Here is a 10681-nt window from a genome sequence, read left to right as displayed (position 1 = left end):
AGTGGTATTTCTACATCGCTCTACAATTGATGTATTGAGCACTATTTAACAGTAGTATTTCTATATCACTCTACAATTGATGTATTGAGCACTATTTTAACAGTGGTATTTCTATATCACTCTACAATTGATGTATTGAGCACTATTTTAACAGTGGTATTTCTATATCGCTCTACAATTGATGTAATGAGCACTATTTTAACAGTGGTATTTCTATTTCACTCTACAATTGATGTATTGAGCTCTATTTTAACAGTGATATTTCTATATCGCTCTATAATTGATGTATTGAGCACTATTTTAACAGTGAAATTATTATTACCAAATATTATGATGTATTTATATTGTAGAAGAAGAACGGTATAAAATTATTAATTTTGAATGAAATGCACTTAATTGCTTCGTAAGATTTGTATTCATAGTAAGAAAGAATGGCAAAAAATATCAACATTGAGTTTAATAACTAAAATTAAAATTATACTGTATGCTTCATAAGATTTGTATTATATTCATAAGAAAGAATTGCAAAAAACATTGACATTGAAAGTCTAATAACTACAATTAAATTTGACTGTAGGCTATTATAGAATTTGTATTCATGGGGCCGCTCGATTGGTGAGCTCTACCCGTTCATGATTCATGGTATCAACAGAATGTTCCAAGTTGGAACAGAGTTCTTTGGTTGTGAGAACAGGGTTCTTTGGTTGTGAGAACAGAGTTCTTTGGTGGTGGGAAAAGAGGTCTTTGGTGGTGGGAAAAGAGTTCTTTGGTGGTGGGAAAAGAGTTCTTTGTGGTGAGAAAAAGAGTTCTTTGGTGGTGGGAACAGAGTTCTTTGGTGGTTGGAACAGAGTTCAGAGTTCTTTGGTGGTGAGAACAGAGTTTTTGGAGTTCAATAATGGCAGAGAGGGAAAGAAATAGGAAAATGTGACATATCTGCTTTCAAACTATTTGATTGGGGTCAGAATTGAAACAGACGGAACCTGTTCAGAGCTCTCCAATTGAGCGCCACCCAAAGGTAGAAAGAATGGCAAAAAACTGACTATTTTTTTTAGATGAAGTACAGTATTTGTATATATAATCACATGTGATAAACAGTCTGATGAGAAGGTGCTATACAGATGTACATATGCATAAACCTACACAGTTCAATATGGAACTCATTGTTAGATTGCATGACAGTTCCAAAGGGATGTATATTTGATATTGCATTGGTATGTTAACACATTACAGAACAATATATGTCATAGCAAACAAACACTGTTATGCTCTTAAAGGGATTGTAAAGAGGTTTTCTCAAAATGTTTGTGTATCAGGGACACTGAAAGCATAAATTTTTACCGTGGTTCCTGTAATGACACTAAAGTAAGTGTTTTATGACGTCACTTATCACGAAGGGCTTTATGTGATGAAGACTATTTTGCGATGAGTGATGTCATCAACACTTAGTTTTTGTGGAGTTGCAGGAACCACAGACGTCTGATTGAAAATTTGAATGATGCATATTGATGCTAACAGTGTCTCAATTACATATAAAAAATTAAGAAAACCTCTTTACAATCCCTTTAATATATTGTTTTTTCTATGAGAACCAATATTCCACAAATTTTCATCAAACGAATGATGTTTTAGGAGGTAAAAAAATACAAAATACAAAATGGTCCAGTATTCTAGTTTCAGTGTCAATATTTGGCAAAAGAAACAATTTCTATTGAATGCAACTTAAACCATTTTCAAAGCCCATTAACTGCTTAATGTTTTGATTATTCATGAAGGTTATGAAATGAAATACTCTTGTTTCTGTATTAGCTTGCTGTAGGCCAAATTTTTTGATGGTAAAATTCAAGTTTTGAAATAACATGTACCATTAATAGCTTAAAGGAAAAATAGAACTTTGAAACTGAGATATGCTAAAATTATAACTTAATTTGTCTCATAATAAACAATTGTTTTTTTTTATGTAATTTCCACATTTGTAGTATACTTACAGTTCATTAAGTTTATTTAAAGGGATACTACGTCAAAGAATAAACATAAAATTTAAATATTTTAAACTTGGCCAATAAGAGCATATATTTCATCAGTAGATATACCTGGTGTCATAAATAATATAACAGGATCCTTATATAATCCGATAAATCCAAAAAAACTTGATAAAAGTGCAATTAACTATTGAAAAACGCTTAATATTAAGATTAAGCGTTTTTCAATAATTGCTTAGTTTATGAATTTTCTAATTTTCCAGGGATTCTGTTGTAACTTTATGCCACCAGGTAAGTTCACTGATGAATATATACTCATATTGACCATTCTTGAGAATTAAATTTTATGTTCATTCTAAGATGTAGTATCACTTTAATTCAGACAATCTCAAGTTCACCACAATTCCATATATATATGGATAATAGAGATTTCATTACTGACAAAGTAAGTCTTAAACATGGAGATTTAAATGTGATGTTTAAGAGACAAAAATAGTGCCTGGCTAATTAAAATTTCAAATCTTAGAATACTCGCAAATGAGATAATTAAATGTGGAATTCAATGGTTCATATAAAACACTTAGGTTGGTTGATTGGCCTGTATTTGCCGGTCATGTATAAATATACTCTGTAAATGTCTGACTGTGATTATGTATTTAGGACTCTTTTTAGGTTGATAAGTGAGTTTTATTTATTTTCTTATATTCAAAAAAAAAAATTAACAAATTCTACTTTACTTAGTAAAATGTCCGTCAGTAATTATATGAAGCAGTATCCCTGAATTTAACACCGTCTTAAACATAATGAGAATGAGATGGTGGGTAACAAAAAAATATTCTTATCAGTTTGTCCTAATGACATTTGTAACAATAGCTATCAGTGAATCAGACCTATATTACAGCTAGAGTGTGTCAAAACACTATTGACTCAAGTCTATTTTCTACCTGGTGTCGACACAAAAACTAGCATCTGTCAAGTTCTCTTGCCATAGCTGTGTGGACCCTTTAACTGAGATTGTCTGGGCCTGGTCTAGTTTATGATTGGATGACAAATGTGAAATACTAGCCAGATATACATTATATATAAAATACACACTCCATTGGGTTATGGAAGTAAATAAAAGTCTATAGTGTTGAATGTAGTTAGATTAAAGATATACATATATACTTTATAATAGTGAAAACTCACTAGATGTTTTGGAGAACTCTGAATTTTAACCTGTAGACTTTATTTTTTTATGGAAGTTTTACCAATTCTAAAAAGTTTTATCAATAGTTTTACCAATTGTAAAGAGTTTTTTATGGAAGTTTTACCAATTTTAAAGAGTTTTTTATGGAAGTTTTACCAATTTTAAATAGTTTTATATGGATGTTTTACCAATTTTAAAAAGATTTACATGGAATTTTTATCAACTAAAACTGTGGTTATGACTTTTTACATTAACTTTAAAATTTTTATTTTTCTATTGTGTATTTGATGCCAAATCAGCAAAGTTTGATTTTATTTCATCAGAATCTGCAGAATGATTTGCAGGAATATTTATTTTTGGATAACTGGTTTTATTCTGGTAAGCCATATTTTTTTAATTGCTAATTAATTTTTAATTAGTTTCAAGCATGCTTCTGACAGAGAGAATAAAAAATCTCACTTAATTCGAAGTTCCAAAAATTTTGTTTGGATCAGCTTGCTTAAGTTGTATTAAAATGTCAAAATGTTCAAAAAGATTCTATAGAAAATATAAAGTAAAGCATCCTTACAGATAGAAATTTTGGTTGTTTTAACTTCTGGATCAGCTTGATTATTGAGTGAAAATGTGAATAATTTGTACTCTTGAGAAAGAATTTTTGCTTTAATATGAATAAGGAAGAACACAAGTATTCACTTTACCTATATATTTATTTCTGTAAGTTTACTTTGATGATGCTATTGTAATGAATTTATTTCAAGCGAGAATCTTTCCTCTGATCGTCGCCAAGAGGGGGATTAACAATTTTAAATTTTTCGTGTATTAAATTTTTTGGGCATATTGGGAAAAGACCACTATCTTGCTTATGAGTTATGTTCATTGCCTGCATCCAAATGAAAATATTTGTGTATTCCCTTGTGAAGTATTTATTATACAAGTACATTTATGCAATATATTATATTCTGTAACATGCTTTCAAATGAAAAGAGATTCAAAAAAGGTTTTCTAGCTTTTGTATTTTGTGCATTTGGAGTCATATGGCGTTTATGATAGTGACATCATAACCTGGACAAGTTTTTCTTGAAATAAAAGACCTCGGAAGTCAAAGAGAAAATCAGAATTGTAAAATACAAGCTGTAACAGTCACAGAGACATATACAATAGCTAAACATATTTGATGTATCCCTTTAAAAATGAATAAGAAATCTTAAATTATGCATAATCACACATGCACTTATTTCTGTCTCAAATATTCTATTTTTGACTGATCATTTTAAAAAATACATCGATTTTATTTGAAGAGACCAAGGTTTTTAAGGTCTTGAACACATATAATTAGACAGAGTCGAATGTAAAAAAAGACACTATAGTATTCTATTTTTGATTCAATATTTTAAAGAATACATCGATTTTATTTGAAGAAACGAAGGTTTTTAAAGTCTTGAACACATATATACAGACAGTGTCGAATGTAAAAAAAGACACTATAGTATTCTATATATGATTCAATATTTTAAAAAATACATCGATGTTATTTGAAGAAACCAAGGTTTTTAAGGTCTTGAACACATATAATTAGACAGAGTCGAATGTAAAAAAAGACACTATAGTATTCTATATATGATTCAATATTTTAAAAAATACATCGATGTTATTTGAAGAAACCAAGGTTTTTAAGGTCTTGAACACATATAATTAGACAGAGTCGAATGTAAAAAAAGACACTATAGTATTCTATATATGATTCAATATTTTAAAAAATACATCGATTTTATTTGAAGTCTTGAACACATATATATAGAAAGAGTCGAATGTAAAAAACACTAACTAACTTCTGAAGTCTCGTGTAAAATGTGGATTTGTATTATTATATTTGCATCGAAACCCTTACTCTAGTCTGCACAATAATGAATTCATTTATTGTTGACAGGTTGTTTATGCTTGAACTGACTTCTAAAAGCAGATTTTTCTTCAAGTTAGGATGTTCATTCAATTATCAACAAAAAAGCCAAGGTTTTACAAGTACATTGGTTGAACAAATCTGATAAATAGAATAAAATACATATAATACAATAGACAATTGGTGATGCACCCAGACTTACCTCCTAGAATATGTCTAATTATTCAGACATGTGTTCAGAAAAATGGTGTCTGACATATGTGATATTTGAATAAATTTGGATAAGAATTATAGAAATGTCAGATATGTTCATTTTTAAAGTTATACCATGGAATTCTGAACAAATTCAATGATGTCCCTTAATTGATATTTTGAGGCCTTTTTTAAGAGTTTTTGGACTTCATGTAAAATTTTCAATTTTTGTTACTTAAAGAATAGAAATAATATACTTATTAACAGTCTTTAAAGTTATATTTCCTCTAAGGAAGACCAAGAAATTTTTAAAATTGAGTCTTTGTTCATCATTGGACTTACTTGATGTCAAAACTATACAACAGAATCTCTCTATAATCCAATAAATCTATAAAACTAAGTAATAATTCTTTAAAGTAATTTAGAAACATATTGTGTTACATTGAGATTCTATTCTTTAGTCATGGCACCTGGTAAGTCCAACTGATGAATATAATACTCTTATTGACCAAGTTCAAGATTATAAATTTTCTGTCTATTTTAAGAGGTAGTGTTCCTTTAAGTACCACTTTTTTGGCATTTAAAGTCTGTTTCTCTTTTATGGTCTTGAAATTTGCTTGAAAGGAAATTCCCAGCTTTTTAATTTAGACTTTTGCTAATCATCTGTCTAATACCTTTTAAATTTAAAAAGAAATTCATTGTTCTAATATAATGTATAAAATATCTTAAAAATATTACCTAAATCTTAAAACTGATGATGGAGGCAAATTTTAAAAAGAAGTCGTTAATTTTCTTGTTAATTACTTTGTATTTATCATAATTTGCTTCTCTTGTATTGTTTATATATTGCGGTTACCAAGACATTTTTATCTTCAACCTGTTAAAAACATATTTAAAATTTCTTTTAACATTCAGAAAGTAAAAGGTTTTTTAATATTGGTTGTATGTTTTTTTGGAATGATATTAATTTCTTGAGGTTTATCAGACATGCACTTGTCTAAGATAAGAACATTTCGTGTAATTTGTAAGATGCTGCTAAGAACAAATGCTATGATAATTTGACAAGTAATTGAAGGTTATGGTGCAGATTCTTCTGCCCTTTTAGATATGGCATTAAGAAAAAACACTTGTTATTAAGTTTAGATAGTAAAGGGATGTAGACGTCTAAATATTATAACAGCTGATAGAGCTGAATTTCAGTTATGTTCAAAGCATGTATTTCTTAGAGGGATACAGTCATCTAAATATTTGAAAAAGCAGCTGATAGAGCTCAATTTCAGTTATCTAAAAGCATGGAGTTCTTAGTAATACATACATCTGAATATTTGCATTAACAAATGAAAGAGCTCAATTTCAGTTATCTTAAGGCATGTAGTTCTTAGTAATACAGTCATCTAAGTATTTACATTATTTATGCTCAATTTCAGTTATCTGAAAGCATGTAGATAGTAAAGGGATACAGTTATCTAAATTATTGCAGTAACAGCTGATAGAGCTCAACTTCATTTATCTTCAGGCATGTAGTTTTCAAAGTGATTTTAAATATTTGCTTAATAAACAACTGAAAAAGCTCAATTTCAGATGTGTTCAAAGCATGTAGTTTTTAAAGGAATACAGTCAAGGAATAATTTGAAAAAGTATCTGAAAGAGCTGAATTTCAGTTATCTGAAAGCATTGAGTTCTTAGGGTAATAGTCATATAATGGTTCACCATTTTCAGAAGTCAATTGTACCTTGGTCTCAGAAACTGGACTTGTCCAGCTAAACTAATCAGGAAGAGTGTTCAAAGCTTAAAATTTTAGCTTTTTAGCCTTGTGCACCCAGAATTTAATTATCAGCCTATTGAAAATAAATTATGACAACTTTTGATTTATTGGGTTAAAATTGGACTGAACATAATTTTTAAAAGAATTTTGTCGGATCATTAATGGCTATTTTTATAACTGAAGAAAAAAATCTGAAAGGAAGCATTGAAGACTGTTTTTAAATCAGATTGAAATAAAACTATTTCTGCACAAATTTCATGATTCATAATATAGGCATGACTACCTTTAATATTCAGTGCAATGATAAGCATATGTATGAGGGTAAGGGAAGGTTGAACTAAGCTATGAGAAGATAGATGTAGGTGTAGAGATATCAGTCTATTTTAGTGGCCTGAATCATCAGCTTTTAATTTTAGTATTTAAGTACAGTGATAGCTTTATTTATTTTTTTGGCTGCTTTTTATAGTTGTCATAATACGATAGTTCATCAAAATACCATTTGATACGATTACATCTGCAGATTTGACATTCTTTTCATTTCCATATTTATAACTATACCAAATAAACAGTATTAGCTGTGTGAACTCTCTCAGAGAGGTTTTCCTAGTCCACAGACCAAAGTGGCATTAAGTGTTCCAGTTAAGTAAGCATGAGCTGCCTTGCGAGTGACGTCTGCTATGATTATCATGGTAGAGCTTAGAATAAAGTCTCTGGATTTGGACCGGAGAAGTTAAAGCTAAAAGGTTGATAAGTTCATATTTTAACCCACTAAAATTGTTCACTTCTGTTGGTTGATGTCTGTCAAAAATATTTGGACTATTAAGTTATCTTGTTTTATAGTTTCAAAACCTCTCTATTTTGAACATTGTATTGTTTTTCTTTTGTTCATGCATTTTATAATTTTGTCGGTCTGCTTTATAGGCTAAACTACTTTAAGAAATTCATAAATTTCAAGCCCAACTTGTCAGCAAGTCCAAGAATTGATTCAATTTCAGCTCCAATATAGTGAGACGTTTTAAGCATTGCACCCTCATCCCGAGGAACACCTTATTGTTCTCTACATCTGGGTTTGTCAACTTTGATTTCATGTGGCAGCTGTGGTGGCTCAGTGAGTTAGACACTTGCTCTCTATCCTGAAGGTCCAGGGTTCAATCCCGACATAGGTTGAGATAATACCCTCAGATTTTTCAACCGGTTTCCCCCTGTCAGTGATGTAGGTAAGAGGAGTTGACATGGAAAAAGTGTTTGGATGAGACAATAAACCGAAGCCCCGTGTGCTACAGGCTGTGCACGTTAAAGATCCCTTGACAGTTTGAAATTGTAAAAGAGCAGGCTAATGCCGCTGTCCTGGCAAAATTTCCCTCATTGCACCCTGCATAGCAGTGCCCATCTTCATTAGTCCACATGGTGCAGAAAAGTAGGACGTAAAACTCCATTCATTTCATTTTCATTTTTTGAATCCATGCACTAAGATTTCATTGCTCATAAGGATTATTTGGTTTATTTATATACTCTTCCATTTTATAGTTACAAATACAGATGGTAACTTTCTGGTTGCCCACAAAAAGACTCAATAATGTCACTATATATTTTCCTTTCGTTATCTTTGGGTAGGGTATATGCTTGTATACTGTAGCACCACAAGAATACTTTTTAAGGAATCCATATCCAAAACAATGACACAACCAATTTTCTGAGTAATTTCCCTGTGTGAACAGTATATACCATATGTTTCATTCCTGAAATTTATGTGTTCAGCATGGAGTCTATAACAATAGCATTCTATCTTGTGTAAAAATATGAAAGTTAATAATAAATTATAGAAATGAAAGGTTAATGCTGTTATATTTATTTAATTGTCTTAAGGTCATAAATGAGAAGTCATAAAACACTTAGATAAAAGAAGGAGGGTAATTTACTGTAGACACATTCTTCAATACCATTTGTTTTTCTCTTAATCTTATAGGTGAAATGTTAACAATGTATCATAAAAATTGTGGCTACCCTCTACTTCTCTTATAAGAAGATTTTTAGGAAATTTCTTTGGTATGTGCACTATAGTGTTAGTAGTATTTCATTAACATGCAATGTAGTTGGTTTAAACAATATTTATTCATTGTATACAAAGTAGGCTATTCATATCAATCGTGGTTCCCAACCTTTTTCAGCCTTCACACCCCTGAAGCAATCATGTGGACCTTTCACACTCTAAAAATTTGTATAATCCACATTTCCAGCATGTGACGATGTGAGGTGCTCTCTCAACTCAAAATAAATTATTCTCCTGCACCAGTTGGCCACACCCCTGACACCCTAGTCCCACACCCCTGACACCATAGTCCCACACACCAGAGGATGAAAACACCCCAATCTGTGGTTTCAGAAATAAGCCAAGACTCATGAAAATCAGTAGTTTTTGCTAAACATCCAAACCATTAGGAATTAGAAAGTATCTTTATGATTATGACTTTTAAGAAGTGTTCTGCTCGATCTACCAGCAGAAGCCAAGGGAACTGGATTTTAGATAACTGCTAGCAATTGAGCATCTGTGAGAATCTGAATATTTGCTGGGATCAGTTGATCAGAGAAATCCAACAGTTGAAAACTTGCAATTGCAACCATTTGCTGATGCTGTTAGCCAATCAACCCAAGCCAACCTTAAATTGATTTGTGTTTGAGTAGTTGTTAAGCCGAAATCTGGCAATACTATAATGGTAATTTTGGAACACATGAACAGCCATATTCTGAGAATTGATAAGTGTTTATAGTGTGAAGAATATGGTTTACACTTACACTGAATTTTTCAAAAATTTGAATGAAAAAGATATCAAAGGTATATATTGATATTGATGTAAAATATATACCTACAAATAATTTGAACGCTCTATCTCTGTTGTTTAAAACTTGTTTATCTCTATAAAAAGACTTCTTCTTTCAAGAATAACATTCAGATGAGAGAATCATTTCAATTCTATTTTTATATTTATAAACAAGTTCATGTTCAAGATAGATAATCATGTCCTAAAATACATTATTTATTATAAACATTACGGTATCTTATAGAATGATAATATTCAACTGATCACACTTGTCTAAAACTATATATCTTCATTTGACACTGTAAATTATATAAATATTTACAGGCAATTTATACTAGCAACTGTTTTGTTTTCATTAATTGCATGTTCTTGGTGCAATGTTTCCTGACAATCACAAGACCTTGGTAGAGTGTTTCTCATCTTAGGTTCCAAGTGGGGGGTCTCAGTTGCCCAAACCTGTGACATTTTATAAAGAGAGGTTTCCTTCTGCTGTCTTTTTTGTTGTAAAGGTATGTAAGTGAAGTGTATGGTAGCTTCAACATCAAACTAGAAGTTGTTTTTATTTTGTTAATTGAAACCATTGTTGATTTTTTTACATCCAGATTATTTTGCTCTTATTTTTTGGCTTCTGGGGTATTTGTGTTTCTTGCAGACACTATAAGAAGGACAACAAACAGACAGATATTTAGGGGTTAGTTTCATTTCAATTGTATAACTATTTGTGTCTGCAGAAAAATGTGATATAGGTCTTTGAACCATCATTGATACTTTTGCTCCATTTTTTGTCTGCTGGGGTATTTGTGTTTCTGCAGAAGCTACTGAAGGACAACAAACAGAAGT

Source organism: Lottia gigantea (genome assembly GCF_000327385.1).
Source record: "Lottia gigantea unplaced genomic scaffold LOTGIsca_47, whole genome shotgun sequence".
NCBI lineage: Eukaryota > Metazoa > Mollusca > Gastropoda > Lottiidae > Lottia > Lottia gigantea.
This window is presented reverse-complemented; position numbering follows the sequence as displayed.